The following is a 16,812-nucleotide window of genomic DNA, read 5'->3' on the forward strand; positions in this document are numbered from 1 at the left end:
AGAGTAGAGTGCCTGTTTTCCTCTAGTCCTCACATTGGTACAACCATTCCTCTGCATTGTCACYTTTGCTCCTAAACAAATGACTATGATAAATTCAGCCTCTATTAGCACCATGGTCTTGACCTCCCACTGAAATCCATGGTAACTTTTTCAGAGGGATTTCAGCAGGATATCTTCTGTAAAATGTAACAGAGCATTGCAGATGCTAGAGATAAGAAATCCCATCAGAGCACACCCTTCATTTTTTTTGCCATTTTTTTTTTTAGGACTGATAACATCTCCTAATACGTTAACCAATACAACTTGCATAATTCCAGTCTTTGGGCTGTCCCTCTCACTCCTACAGAGGCCTTTCCACAGCTTATTACATCTCACAAGTCACCGTTTCCTCTCTTAGTTTCGTTTCACCTTGTTGTTTCTGTTAGACACGTGATTCACACCAATTACTCTGCCTCCATGTCAACTCTACTGTCTTTTAAGTAGAAACAGGTTATTATCAGCACCTCCTTAGCCATGGCCTTGCTGGACTGGATATTCCTTCAGCTTCCTTCCTTGCCTAAATAATAGTAGTGGCTGGTAGATTTATTGCTGCAGGTATTTGCATCGTAACACAATGAATAGTGCGTTTATAGCAGTGCTCAAAAACCATATTGTATTTCATGTTCCCTCGTGATTTGTCTCTTGTCATCTTCCTTTCTACATGTTGAGCTCACTATAAATAGCTTTTCCAGGCTACATTTCAACAACTACTTGCTTGGAGCTTTCAATTAGCCTCAGAGTAACTGTCCCTCACCTCACATTTTTTATTCCTGAACTTTACTCTCAGGAGAAATAGTTTTGGGGGAGGGGGGAGAAGCAGACAACAGGAGGATGAATTTCTGTCAGAAGGTGGTCTTTGAGCAATACAGCACAAAGTCTGCACTCACACTCAGACAACCAGTGTGTGGGCCACAAACTTATCGTTTCTTCTGTTAAAAACTGTATGTATTTTGCCATGAGAAATTATAATCATAATTCAAGTAATCTGCGGCTTCCAGGGTTTGGGCATACATAACAGGAGCTGGGTAACACAAGCTTTCGTGGCAACATGGAATAGTCCATGGGGCTTTCCCAAGGTTATAAGACCTTGACAAAAAGTTAAGCACCACATCCACCTCCAAGAGCAAAGAGGAGGATTGTGCAAGGTCTGATTGTGCCTCACTGCACGCGCGCAGGCACGCGCGGCAGCAGAAACACCATCAGGGCCCTGGTGCTCCCCGAGGCAGGGATGGGGCACACCGTGGGCTGTGGGGTCCCAGACCTTACTGCTGTCTGCAGCTGCCTGCTGGGAGGGCACAGGGAGGATGGAGCAGATGGGTCTCAGAATCACACAGGGGACAGACAAAAGGCAACGGGCACCAGGTGSAGTACAAAAAAAATCCCAGATTAATAAATATGAGGAAAAGAAGATTTTTACTGTGAGGGCGACCAAACTCAAAACCAGCCTGGACAAGGCCCTGAGTAACCTGCTCTCTCTGGACATGTTCTGTGCAAGAGGTTGGGCTGGATGCCCTCTGCAAATCCCTTCCAACCTTATTCATTCTCCAGTTCCTTCTCCAACTTATCAATTCTCCAACTATTTCTAAACAGTTAATTTTCTTCTTCCTTGCGGGAGGGGGAAGGGGGGTACAGTGTGAGTTTTGTGTGGAAGATACAAAACAGTATTTATTCCACAACTGAATGGCATTTACTTTTTCCCCTGAAATTTCCACAGAACAGAAATTCTATCTTCAAACAGATTAATTATAACCTTAACCTTGTTACTTTACCTCCTATCATGAATGGGATTTAAGATTTTGGTCCTTCATAGAAAGAAAAAGTAGTTACAGAATTCAGACTCTGGTTTAACATTCTAGTACTCCAATCAAGAATGCTTACATTTTGAGCTTGAAATCTAGCTTCACTGTAAATGAGATCAGTAGGAGGACACAACCTTAGTAAAAGAAGGATTTTTTTTTTTTTTAAGCAGACTTCCTATGAACATTTTAAGCTCCTTGAATAATTATAGTAAGATTTTCATTTGACACAAGACTGAAATTGCAACACATGGAAGTAGAGTAAGTTTCAAAGGATAGGTGTTTTTAGAATAAATCAGGTCCTGTGTCTCCAGCTGAGCATCTCTGAAATTGCAAAATATATCATCTCTCATTTTTCAAAGTGTAGTGAAATGTCAGAAAAGGACAGAGAGGAAGCATACAGTGAGATTCATATTTATCATAGTCCTGGACCTGTTCATAGTCTATAAGCATGAAATGAGTGAAAGATGCTTCAAAATATCTGCCCCTTTGGATCTTTGAAAGAGGACTATGAAAGTTATTTACAGAGGCAGAAAGGGAAATCAAAGCTAGCATTCACATTTTTCCTTGACAAAGGGAATGAAGAGAAACAATAAATTAATTCAGATTGCAACAGGAAAAGAAATTATCATCCTAAATAATAATAATGGTCTATTTTGTCCAATATTCTCACTTATACTTAATGTTTCTAACCCTGGCCAGCCCAGATACATCACAAGATGATGTAGGAAATCTTTATACTAAAAGTAGATGTGTATCTCAGGCATTTTTTTTCTTTTTTTTTTTATGATTTCTTCTCTAAAAAGCATGCTTAAAATTCTTATGAACAAATGCATCAAATCTCCTCCTAAATTATCTTAAATTTCAATCTTTGTGACCTTGAACTCTGACATACCATTGTGTTTCGTGTTAAAATATATATATATATATATGCATACATATATATGGATATTAGATTTTTTTTAATCTGTTTTGAATTTATTCTGTTTGATAGTACTGGATATATTCTTAAATCTTTTTTTAGGAGACAGGTTATAGAAATTCCCAGCCCATCTTCTGCATAAACAATACCGACCTTTCAGTCTCCTCTTACAAAAAAGCTTTATGGTCCTAATCACTGTCACCGCTTGTCTTAGGTCCCCTTGCATTACTGCTATATCAGTCTTGAGATATGTAGTGTTTAGCATTGCTTAGTCTCAGATGGGGGAGTACTACTGATATATGTAATAGCACTATGCATTCTTGTATTGATCTTGTGTTCTCTATGCCTTTATATCATTCTGTCTGACTGCAGCTATACTGCAGTTTGCACTGGGCTTTCCATAACTGGAAAACTCAAAATGATTTTTGATATTCCCAAGATTCTGAATCACTTGAAAAAAGAAAAAAAATGAACTTGATTTCTGTGCCCACTTGGCATTTAACCCTTCACATTCCTTTGTCCTACATGCATAGTCTAATATTTTCTTCTAACTAGAACCTATGCAGTGCATCTTTGGTTTATAAAGCTTAGAAATAATTCACCACCTATATTTGATATATATGCCAGGAGGGATAAATGAAGGCCATATTTACGAGAAAATATTTTCCCATTACCACTGATAATCATAAAGGCTAGAACAAGACCAGCTGACCTCTCTGTTATGAAGTCAATTTTTATGCAGAAAGCTTGTAGAAGTAGTCGCATGAATAATTTAGATCATAAAATTAAAAATCTGACCCAACTACTAAAAGCTATCATGCTTGACTTATGATTGCAATTATATACAAGAAGTGCAATTATTTTCACAATGAAGTTGTACTTCCAAATTCATCCAGACTCTCCTTTTGCATTCGGGAAGAGATTCCTAGCACTTTCAAGTTCACATAGTTAATACACTGACCTTACTGCTCTGTTTCTCAATGAGTCCTAAAATTTTGGGAATGAAGAATTTGAGAATCCTTACCTACAGGCTGCTCTAGAATTAGGAGCAAGGTACTATAAGAGTCTAACAGTCGTAAAAGGTCTTTTTCCCTCTCTGTTTTTTTGCACTTCGGCTGTATGATTCTACACTTCTTTGATGACAAAAAAAAAAATAAGGAAAGAAGGGCTATGCAAAGGCTGCCTTAACAACAAGGAGTAAATATTTTAGGTTCTGCTTCAGTCATTCTGATATTTAGGCAAGTAATTTAGGGGAAATCCAAATTTTGGGAAGATAATCCTGGAACAGAAAATACCTTGGCAAGACAGTTGAGCTTGCTTTCATGAAACTGGGTTACATTTTGAACCTATATAGATTAATTTGCTTACCAGAAATGCTATGCCAACAACTACAGCACTTGTAACTACAGAGCAAATTAGTAAAACAGCATATTGTGAAGCTAAAGCATTGCTATCTGTCATTCCACAACCTGGTGGAGAATCACCCTCATGGCTCAGACCTCCCAACCTGATTTCCTCAAGCAAGACTGATCAGAGGATTTCCTTTCTTTAAGACATTCTTATTGCTCAAGATATCACATATTTAATAGTTTAGTACCCTGCAGGGCACTGAAAGGACAGCGTGACGTACATAATTGACTTCGACTGGAAAAATCAAGGAATAACCAACATAATCAGAAAAACACACTGAATAGTATTTACAAAAAAAAAGAAAAGAAAAAGAAAGAAAAAGAAAAAGAAAAGAAAAGAAAAAGAAAAGCTACAAAGCAGACTTATAATGTAACCTTCTCTAAGCTCTTTGGTTTTGCTTTTCTCAGAGAAACAGGTGTGAATGAAAGCTCATCTGTAGGCAAGAAGCTCAGAACTACCTAACTAACCATTTATAAGAAATAATTTTCTCTAATACACTGAAGTTAGGTCCTTACATGAGCTACTCAAAGTAATCTGCAAAATGCTGAAAAACTAGCATGATTGTGTCTGAAACTAAGTGACAGGAATACTTCTCAGTCAACTACTTGAAGAGCTAAAAGGAAGGACATAAAAGAATTTTTTCTGCAGAATATAAATGTAAAACACATAAGTGTYAGAGGACAACATGTCTAAAGTTCTRTTCTCCAATAAAAGGATTTTGTTTTGCTAGATTATTACCAAGACAGTGACAGAGTTGCATCCAAACAGCAGCATTAAATCTTGGATGCTGCTGTTTGCATCTGGGATTTTCATTCAGGTTTGTTGCAGGTGGTAAACACATTGAACAGACTCACACAAGGCATATAATTAAATGGTAATAGAAAATATGTTCTTAATATCCACTAGAAAACAAGGGAAAAAAATAAAAGAGACATAGCAGGATTTTGTCTCCTTCCTTATCATTCTTTTATTTTAGTTCTTTACAAAGCACTATGCCATAAACTGAAAAACATAGTGCAACACTCAATACTTGTGCCAAYCTGTTAGGAAATAAATGAGCTGTGTTCTTTGTTTTGTTGGAGGAGGGGGAGAAGTTAAAGAAGAAATTTTACAGTCATCATTTCAGATGAAATATGACTGATACAAACACTTCAACCATGGATCTGAAAATACTTCACTCCTCTTGCATACTGATGATCACATTAACCCTACCTTCAGAAAGAGAATTTTGGGATACTTAGCAAACTGGAGAACAATTAAAACCACAACTATTTCTTGGATACCACCAATAACTAATATCTAGATTCTCAACAACTCATGAAATAGATACATTGCTATTATTAATACAAGTTGAGCTGTGATAGACGTGAAAATATGGAATCGCATCTTCAACACTGCAGACATTTCTGCAGCAAGTATCCCGAAAAGATTAATCCCTCCTCCAGTCCGCCCACAAAACACCTTTAGGACTTCTGTAGRGTTTACTAAATAAACTTGAGCAGAGAGGAGACCATCTGAATCCACCTCTTCCTACAACAGTCCAATGTCAGAGTAAGTCCATTTCAAAGTACATGCATTCCCTCCTCTATAAACACATACACCTTAGTTACTATGCAGTTACCAAGAAAAGTGACAGAGCCTAGGAAAAACAGCGTAACGGAGTCAGGAAATATTTGTACCATCTTTAGGCTTTAGTGTGATTCATACCACATAAGAGCTTAAGTTTCCTGTATAATCGCTGAAATGGGATAAACTGGAGCACAACAGATGAAATATCTCCAATAGATAGCATGTTGATTTATGAAAATGATTCACAAAAGAAAGAAGCAAAGACAGCCTGGATGAAAACAGCAACGGAAGGATTTTATATAAACACACACACCCTGACACACTAGCAAACATCTACAAAGTAATTGGAACAGGAGATTCTTAGAGTAGGAATCAAGCTCGAAATGTTTACCCAGCTTTTACAGATACAATATTTTCTAAGTTGGAATATACTGTTATCAATATTATACAAATACCTGAGGTCCACTGAATGTAAGTCAGATTTGTCAGCAGTTATAGAAATTGCAGATACGCTAAAAATTAGATCTCAATTTTCCCTTTCTTTACTTCTTCACAGCCATTTATGATTGTGTAAAGTAGACATGTTATATCGAATCAAGTATTAATTTAGGTATCTATAATGCCTATATAAGATACAAAGAARAAATGTAGTCCTCTAAAATTCACATATAACATAAATACTGTAATATATTGAGCATTTTCTGATGGTCTTTATCTTCTATTTAACGCAAGAATACCCAGTCTCATACCACTGCAAAATCCATTAAGGTTTCTCATTACTGATACCAAAATTACAGTCAAACCTCYGAAAATATAAATGCCACATCATGCAACAGCATTCCATGTGTGGTAATAGATAAGAGGTTTAGAGCAGATGTGTATCACAGCCACTCCCTAGTTTAAGGATAAATTTGGGGAAGCAAAAGAGCCCTAATGCTGTTTAGCAAGTAAATATGGTAGTTAGTGAACTGAGACCTGCTTTTAATTTACAGACCAGATTTATAATCTCACCTTCCCAAAGCTATTTGTCTGCTCATCTACTCACTGCATTCAGCCTTAAAACTAGATTACAAGCTGTCAAAGGTTGCGAGAAGCTGTTTTTATTATTAGTTTTAGTCTACAGGGTGTCTGACACAACAGTGCTTGGCTTTAGGTTGAGTTTCTGAAGTACCGCTGCGAGTACTAAACAGTAATAGTCATCACAACAGCTAGGAAAAGAATCCACCCTAACTGCTGCTGAAGCAGTTTTGCTTTTGACTAGAGGTGTTAGCTGCTGTCAAAACAGCTGTGGTCACTTTTCCTAGTACCAAAATGGGTAGGGATGTACAAACAGAAAAACACTCTACTGAGTTTAAGGTCATTCTGGAACATGCCACTTCTGGTGAGTGAAGCACACAAATACTGTACAAGCATAAATAAATGGRGAAGAGCGGTGCCACCTGCCTATCCATCACCCTGCAGACCCCGAAAAGAAGCCAAAAGCATTGTTGCTCTGACAGTCACAGCTGATTCAACGAATCGCAGTCTAAAGTAACATGAGTGGCAAGGCAGTCCAGTCCTGGTAGAGGAGGAGACCTTGGTGAATGCACTGCTTTCATCATTCACAAATGCGGGGTTTCATTTTGTCCTACAGCTGTGACTTTCAATGGTTAATAGTTATATTTCCATGTTTTTGTCCCCTTTGTCTTGATTTATGTCTTTTCTGTGTATTTCAGTTGGGGCTGTTTGGCAGCCCAAATCGCACTGAAAAGAAAGCTGGAATTAAGCACAAATTACCTTTTGGCCTTGTGCGGCCAGCTCTGCTGTGGCCAGAGCACTTTTACCACATATGAGATGCATAGATTCTCTGAAGACAAATAACTGTCAGGTGGACACAATCCTATCTTGCATTGAAAATGAAAAAGTTACTGTTGTTGTAGGAGCTCCAATTCTCTTATTCTGCATTTCCACATGCTGAACTTTCCAAATTAACAAAAAGCTCATGTCAAATTCCAGGAGATGATTTTCCAAATAGATTTGCTTTTATTGTAGTACTATCTTCCCTGCAGTGAYGCACTTGCATTGAACTGCTACATGGAGGGGAAGATGAGAGAAAGAGGAGGGAAGAAAAGGAGGAAGAGGGAGAGATGAAAAATAGACATAGTGTATTGGCTACAAAATGGAAGTCTGTTTGCAACACCCAAATTCATCTATCTGTTGTATTCTTTAAACATAAAAAAGCAGAGAAGTACAGTCAATCAGAATTGCCAAAGATGTTCTCAACAGATTTGACAAATAGACCAATTTGGCAGAAAAAAAGAATATGTTCATAAATGCACATGCAGATATTTAGCACATACATCTCCCGGGCTAGAAGAAACACTCTATTACGATAAGCAGCACACTTTCTGAGAACAGTTCTTTCTCTTCGTAGTATAAGTGTAAATGAATACTCAGAAAGCTATTATAATCCATCCTACACCTGTAGGCTTAGGTTATATTTCAAGATTGAATACAATGCAGACAACAGGGCCACAACCAACAGTATTTTTGCTGTTTGGTGAAGACAGGAAGGAACGAAAAACCAGGAGACAAATACAATCTGGACGTTCTATCTAGCACAACATAAAACATTAAATGCATGATTTAACGTTAAATGTAGCAAGAGTTGAAGGAACTATATATCCAAATCTGGTTCACTCAAGTACTTCTCACTGGTAACTTGCTTTTCAGAAAAGAAACTTTTAAACAGTAGCTATCCAGTTTTGTACTGCAGATTAATTTTGTTATGCAGCTGCCTGTTTGCCATCCAACCCACTGAAATGYTTTTCCTAGCAGAACTCTGAAGCCACTGTTTAAAGCACTTGGGAGCAAGCCTCCTAGTTTCCTCCAACTGGTTGGAGAAACTTGGACAACAAACAGAGCAACCTCCAACAGACTTCAATAGGGCCAAGATTTCACCTGTACAGTCAAGTGCAGGCTTAGTAACTGTCTTCACTTGTACAACTTACATAAGAATTAGCATAACAGGAACAGTGTATTCAGCCTAATGTATTGAAACATCCACAACTAATCTATCCAAGAATATTTTCAGACAGTATCTCTGCTGAAGTTATTCTATTAGAAATAAAATCATCAGAATCTGTGCAGTGAAATAATTCAAAACTGAAAGACGAGCAAATTTCCAGCAGACATTCAATGCAGATCTGCAACTATAGCAAACAATTGAAAAATACATTTGATGACTAATTTTTTCCTCAGGCATTCTGATATATCATAAATAGTGATATTAAAAAGCTACAACGATCTTGATTAACATAACTTTTTTTTTWAATGCCTTCAATAAATAGAGTAGCTTTGATAAACTACAGAGACATACAGAAAAAATGAGTACAGGTAAAAAAAATTCCATCTATACAGAAGTCCAACACAAGGTCTATAGAAAATCCTGCTTGCATATACCAAATGATGAATTAACTGGTAACAATGCAATATACAAATCTTATTAAGTTGTCACCTTGTGACCCRTATAAAGTTATTGCTGAAACTGTTAGAGAGAGAAGTGAACTCCTAATTCCTAGCTGCTTGGCATACTGACTTTCAGACTAAATCTACTCTGGATATGGTCCCTGTAACTCATAAACTAGAATTTTTTTTTAGTTTCCAGACATAAAACCTTTTACTCTTGATCTTCAGAATGTTGCTACTATCTACAAAAGAGAAGTGTAACTACTCGAAATATYCTCTCCTGATAAAGAGAAGTTAGCAATTATTCCTGTGATTCTAGTAGTAACAGTATGAAATAGATATCAAAAAAATCCAAGTAACACTCCAGCTCAGAACCTTACCAGAAAGCTCAGCAGTGCAAAGATCAGACAATTTCCCCTACAACAATCCTATGACTCTGTGATTAAATCACAAGTGCTAAACTGCCTTAAAAAACTGCTATTACAGAAACAACAAGGAAAGCAAGAGGCTTACCTGTTTACATGTTATTTTCACACTTTCTGCATTCTGATTTGGTTAAGTACACCACAACAGAAACATTATTGTATCACTAAACTCAACCAAGTTTGTGTGCATCTGCCAAATGATTTTTGAGGCACTCGAACGTAAGGTGTTCTACAAAAATATCCATAAATAAAATATGGCAAAAAGTCCCTATGTTTCCAAAACAATAGTATGAACCTACTTTCAMAGATTCTTACAAGCCAACATCGAAATGTACATTTAAAAGGCAGTCTCAACATTTTTGAGCACACATTTGTATACACGACCTGAAAATGAAAACATTTGTTTAGAAGAAAGTRTCCACAATATTCCAGAATCACAATCTATAATCACAGAAATGAATAATCTAAAACTAATGTGTTTTTTGTTGGGTTTTTGTAACAGAAGATTAAATGTTCTAGTAAGAGAACTGAGAGAGTAATTTCACCCCAAAAAGTATTTTTGAAGAAGTACTGGACACATGAAAATCTAGTTTCATGGGGAAGCATCATTAGCCTCAAACACAGGCTTGCTAGAAGAACAAAGATATAAGAATACTGCCTCTTCTACATATATATGGTTTTTATGCATTAGAAGAAACAAATTAGAGACTACATTAAGCTCTTTCCCTAGGTAGTGTTCTGTTACAGAATGGGAAGTACCTATAGTCAGATGTCATAAGAGTTTCTTCCCATCATGGAAGAAAAAAATTGACCATTTGCTTTAAATTATTCACATGACCAAAGTTAAATTATCTGAATTGCCTGATGCAGCAGCGTAAACAAGAAAAATATTTTAACATATGCATTTTAATAAGTACATGTGAGTACACGCACACATTATCTTCATCTATAAAAATATAAGTAGCTTTAACTCATACCATTTACACAGTACTCTTGACTCAGCTACTGCACTGGCTGGAAGATGAAGGCCGAGCAATGAATGAGGCGGCCATTTCTTTTTATCTTCATTAATTCAGAGTGCCAGGACCCTGAAAGACCAATTCAGAATCACTAGATCCACTCTGTGGGTCAAGTGCTTGACTACTCTACRCTTAAAATCCTTCCATGCTGGAGGCTCCAAATCATTCAGATTCAAACTTGGTCCATTGTTTCACCACCTTCCCCCACTAGGAAGCTCTTCCTGGTGATTAAGCTGAAAGATTTTGGCTGAATGGRCATAAGTTACAGATCCTCTTATGCTTTCAAAAGCTTCTACAGTACTTTCCCTCAGTCTCCTGTCTTTAGGCAGAATAAGCATCTCACTTGTGGAGGAGTTAATCCTGGACAGGGAAGGCCCACAGGTGTTCAAGGCCCATGGGAGTTCACACGAACTGCCTCATCAGTCAGTGGTGATCCGTAYTCTATGTTGTGCAAACCCTAACCGAACAGCGCTCCTTAAATATGTTCAGGCCATTCAATCACACTCATTGCTTTAGCTGCTGCCRCAAACTATACCTCTTAAGAGTACAAATTATTCTTAGAAGTAGGATAAGTGATCTGTACAACATACTTTTAGTAAGTTAGTTCCTATCATTATCCTCGTTTCATAAAGACACAAGATACTAAGGAAATCATTTACCTCAAAATTCTGCTCCCATAAAACGGGATTTTCCCCTTGCATTCATTCAGACCTGATTAAATTCACTGTTATTTGTGACGTACAACAGCAGTTTCTTTTTGTGATACAGAATTAAATTACAAAGCTTTTGTTTTCATCAACAATTAATGAGCAATCTTCACACAGCCAGGCTGGCAGAAAAATATCATGTATATTGTCGAATGTGCTTGTTTCCTCTCAGAAAGGTATTTCAAATGTAGTTCATAAATTAGATCACCTTATACATTTTTGTGATGGATAATTTACATAAGGAGTGAGCTTTTGATGCTGATGTTTTATAATGTTCATATGAAGTATTGTAAATGCTTTACCAAAGAGCCTCCTTGATTTACAAACATCATTCTATTTCACAGTACATTAGGCTTTATTATACCTTTTCTCTCTCTCTTTCTCCACTGTATTCATATTCTCTTTATTAAAGTAAGTTAAATTCAGAATATGGAACAGCCATTTCTTTAAATTCATGGATATCCCTTTATAAAGACATGGTCAAGCTGTATCTGTTCTATGCACAATACTGCATATTTGTCCACCATGATTCAAGTGAACATATTGAATATTTAACAGTAAAAAGGGGGGTTAAAAATCAGAGAAATAAAGCAAGACTGAAACATGTCAGCAAAGTGGGATGCCTTCAGAAGGACAAATCATCTATTAAAAAAAATAACAATTTTCAACTGCTGAGGCTAGCCCTTAACAATAAATGTTTTCTGACACCATACCAGAGTCTTTATTTTAATTATCTAAGAGTCAAAATCTCCTCCAACACACAGACTCCACATATACAGGAGAGAAATAATCAGCTAACACGAGAATTAAATACTATCTTTAGAAAATTTATACTCCTGAGCAACAGAAAGAGCATAAGCCAAAAAGGATTTCACCATTGATGCTAGGAAATATATGTTATATATGCTATAATTATATGTGTGGCCAAAGTCACACAGGTGTTACACCAGAAATCATTATCTTGCTCTTTAGCTTTCAGTTTTTCTTTAGGTAACAAATGGCCATATAGTCTGTTTACTGAATGACAGATTTTTGGACATGTTGAGGAAAGGAGGGCAGGGAATGAGAAACCAACTAAAAAGCACGTATGAGGTCATTCACAAAAGCAATAACTGAATACAGAAATCCTGCCTCTCAGATTTAATCTGCCCTTTAAGGAGAAGTTCTACTTCTCTTGAATTCATTTTTTGATAATAACTACTTAGAAATCATTACAACATGAAATGCAAGACAAGCAGTTCTGCAGAGTGGGAAACAAGCCTCTTGAATATTTCATTAAAAGAGAGTATTTTAACAATACTATGAAAAAGCATAAAGGCTAGCAATAACTTTTCCCTGTCTGATGCTTTCATAATAACCTCAACAAAATGGAGAATGCAAAGGTGACAAGAAATCCTGGAATGCAAGGAAAAGGTTGGAAAAAATAGATCCAGCAGATACAAATGAAAGAGAGAWGGGAACTAGCAACTCTGAGGGAAAACAGAGTTTCCCTCTGGAGAAATTTGCTGTCAAAGGGGAAATCAAGGGTTTATAGACAAGGCTTCTGCTACACAGCTACCCAGTTGAGATGACTTATTCAGGTGTTTTTTCAAGATATTATGGAAGGTATAACAATTACACACTRGCAATTACCTTTGGATAAAAACAGCAACCTTAGTGCATCCAAAGCTATGCGTATCCTTTGTCCTTCAGCTCAAAAAAAATATCTGTGCATAGTGGATGAGCTTCCCACTTATTTCACTTCTGAAACATGAACTACTACTAAGTCCAACAATCTAGATTATGGTAAAAGCAAGACAGTAAGTAACCATAAAGAGTATATTCAAAAACACTCTCATATATCAACATCAGGCAGCAAGAGCAGAGAGCCATTAGTATCAAAAACAATTTTTTACTCAAATGGCATTTGAGATGTGCAGAAATACAAAATATAGTCATCACCATCAAAAGTTCCAAGTATTTTAACTCTGGCGACCCACAAATTAAAAAAAAAAGTCTCTAGATGACCCTGTTTCCTCTAGGTAGTATAGAAAAGGCACCATCTCTCCCATCATAAGACAGGGAGATGCAATGCCTTTCTCTGTTAGTTTTCAATTGCTTAAAGAATCCAGAAATACTCAGTAAACTTCAAACCACAATCTGCATTTTGAATCTTTATCCACTGTACAACACATTTCTTCAAGCAATTCAATTTAAATAAGAGTCCTACATTTTAAGAACAAACAAATYCACCAAATTACACTGTCAAAGAAAGTAGCTACCAACTCATTACTAAGAGTGACCTTTCTAAGGAAAAGATTCAAATTAATCAATAGAACACATTCCTAAGCAATTAATACAATTTTCAAAATAGAAGTTTCAGAAGGAATTACTCTAGTGCTTTGGCCCTTGCAGCACACTACAGTCATGCTTTTAACCGAGTCCCTTTCCTGGCAGGTGCTTTTCTGATCATTTCTAGGGTTGAAGGGAACAGAAGGATAACAAGAGGCCTCTGCAGAGTCTCATCTTCAAGCAGAGACATGGCAAGAAAGGACTCAAAGTTCACTTCTTGCCAGCAATACAGACAGGAATGAGAGGAAGGACCGGAGGTAGAGTATGGGTAGTAGATCAATATTTTACGATTGTGTGAGTACCTCTCTTTACTAGAAAACAGTTGCCTTTCCACCACTTTCCTGGTAACTCTTTAATGTGTGAGCCCTCCTAMTAAAGAGCACTCATCCTGTAGATGTAAAGTGGAAAAGAACCAAGCAGCAACTACACAGAAAGCAACTGCTAGGGAAGGTGTTTGGATGAGATTAAGGAAACAGTGGGGAAAAAAAACAGGTGAAAAACATCTGCGGTAAGTGGAAGAACCTGRCTACTTTCAGAAGGGCATAAGGAGAAGTTACAGTTAGGCACTTAATGAAAAAGCAAATCTGTGTAAACCTCAATTAAATAAATTGACTCATCTGATCTGCCAGATCAGAAATCTTTTTGTGCATATTGATAAATAACAACATAAAGAAGCTCCAGCTTATTCTGTGCTTCAGTCACTCTAGAAAGGACAACCGAAAAAAAGTTGAGAAGCATATAGCTAAATAACCAAAAGAAGTGAAATTAAGTTTTCAATATACGCTAGAATCAGTCCAAGATTCCCTGCAATTAAGCAACAACAGAGAAGCTGAAGGAAAAGATTACTTATCCAAGACTTCTAGACCAGCTCTTCTGACACCACTTCCTTCTCAGGTGCTCTGTGCTGAATGCAAGTGGTAAAGTGTCACATACACAGTTAAACTATCGGAAGTCTGACATGTATGCTGTGTTCTACACTTAAGAATAATTCTGAACATGTCAATAGCAGTGTTTCAACAGGCAGCCACTTCTTATAGACAGAGCCACTGCTACTAACTGTCTAGTTTTCTGGTTAGAAATTAAGGAAGAACTTGCAAGATGGAGTATTAAAGTATCTATTAGAATCCTTTCAAGTGAATTTTACTTGGAAATGAAAGAGAGTTCCACAAAARCTGATGGTGTGATATAGCCTCAAATATATTAAAACAAACACTCTGCCATCCCTTATTTTTTAATTACAAGGAACACAGAATTTATCATAGTGGATKAATAGCTCTTCTTTAAGAGAAGAGACCACTTGATCACCCAATGGCTGTAAAATTTCACTCTGTTACCCATATACAGAAATCAATAACATCTTTGATGGTAGTGTATTTTCTGAAAAGGCCCCTAATCTTGTGCCAAACGCAGCAGGAGAGGATATATTTCCCTGGGTAGGTTAACTCCAACTGTTAATTAACTTCTAGAAGAAATGCCTGCCTTTATCTTCTGGCTATCTGTTCCTCTTATTCTTTCTTTTGATCCCGTTATCACATCTTCCCCCATAACATTTAGAACCACACCTTAATGGCCAGTATTCTCTATGCATAAAAATTRCTTAAGCTCTTTGAACAAATCACCTTCCAGTTACTTTCTTTTTGATAAACCACATTATAAAGGTATCATCAGGACTCAGTCAAGGACTTCATCTCCAATCTCCAATATTCATCATCTTTTATATTCCCTTTCCAAATTCTGAAATGTTTTTTAAAGAATTGATACTTTAAAATATAGAAACAAAAACTGTACATAATATTGTAGCATAAGTCTCACCAATAYTGTATGGAGTTAAAATGACCTCCTCACGTCCTTTTGTATAAAGTGACACATTAATCACCTTAGCCATGCTGTCTTAAAATGCTTTTGCACCATGATTAGTAGGTAATTTTCAAAGTCACTGATATCACTCCCCATTCTGCATATTTGCTCAGTATTTGGCTGAATCAAAACATATTTTATTTAGAATTGATTCAGCTTCTCAGGTGCTCTAAATCACACTTTAGGACTGTTCTGAGTCATCATTCATTATCATTCTGCCAAGCTCTTGCAGCAGTTATAGGTTTTTTCATGAGTAAGTTTATATTTACTTCAATATTGCTGATGAAAATACCTAATAGCATCAGGCAAAGTTCCAAACCCAGTGAAACCTCACTAAAAACTTTGCTTTGATAACGTTTTTCTATTGTGATTGCTTTTTACAATTTTTCAGCAAGCAAGCTGTTAGGTTAAATTAGCTTTCAGATGTGCTGTACAAGCACTAAATAATATTTTTCTCAAATTGTAATAGGAGCAATGTAACGTTTTGCCCAATATCTTTCTAAAGAGCTAATACCAGCTGCATCAGAGAAAGGTTTAAGCAACCTCAAAAATTACTGTTATGAATCAACCTGCTTCCAAGGAAATATTTCTCCAAAAATCTTAGTGGGTGACTTACCCAAGAAGCACAAAGATGCATAAGCTTTAATAGCACTTTTATAACTATAGCTATTTATAGCAGAGACACTCATAACTAGCTTTTCTTTTTAATATTATCACAGTCTCAGTCTCTACAACATTTGAAACACACTACCATAAGACATTATGTAACACAAAAAATATTTTATCCTTTTTGAAGTTTCTACAGTTTAGTTTCACTGAAGTTCTTTGCCATGTATCAGCATCCAACTACACTCTACTGCCGGAAGAGATTAGATCCAAGGTTGGTATATCCCAAATGTTCTAAGACGTAGAATTCTACAAAATTACTTCATTTTGCTCTTCAGGAAGATAGCTTAATATCTTAAATCTGCAGTATCGGTCCCTTATGATTTAATAAACCCACTCTCTAGCCTACTGCCTGCTTTTCACTTAGGCTCAGAATGTTTTGTTATTTATCCATGCTTCCCTATTTACTCCTCAGACTTATTCTCAGCTCTCCTGACTGTTTTTTCACATATACTGCCTACTGTAGGTTATAATAGTTTTTATTGGCCTCTACAGAGCTGACTTCTCCATTTTCTCAAGGCTACTTGGCTCCAGTGATCTTGTCATTCAGCCACTAGAAGCTCARCTTAACCTCCTTTCTCTACATGGGCTGCATGCATCTATAAAACAATCACTATCACTTGT

At 36.6% G+C, this 16,812-nt stretch overlaps 1 protein-coding gene across 1 annotated transcript in view; it reads right to left on the reverse strand.

Moving 5' to 3' along the window:
• ABCA13 (ATP binding cassette subfamily A member 13) overlaps window positions 1-16,812 on the reverse strand; it is a 202,159-nt gene that overhangs the window by 75,897 nt on the left and 109,450 nt on the right. The gene's annotated exons all lie outside the window — the stretch shown is intronic.

The sequence above is a fragment of the Rhea americana genome, unplaced genomic scaffold (assembly GCF_003343005.1).
Source record: "Rhea americana isolate MKP2758 unplaced genomic scaffold, rheAme1 scaffold_220, whole genome shotgun sequence".
Lineage (NCBI taxonomy): Eukaryota > Metazoa > Chordata > Aves > Rheiformes > Rheidae > Rhea > Rhea americana.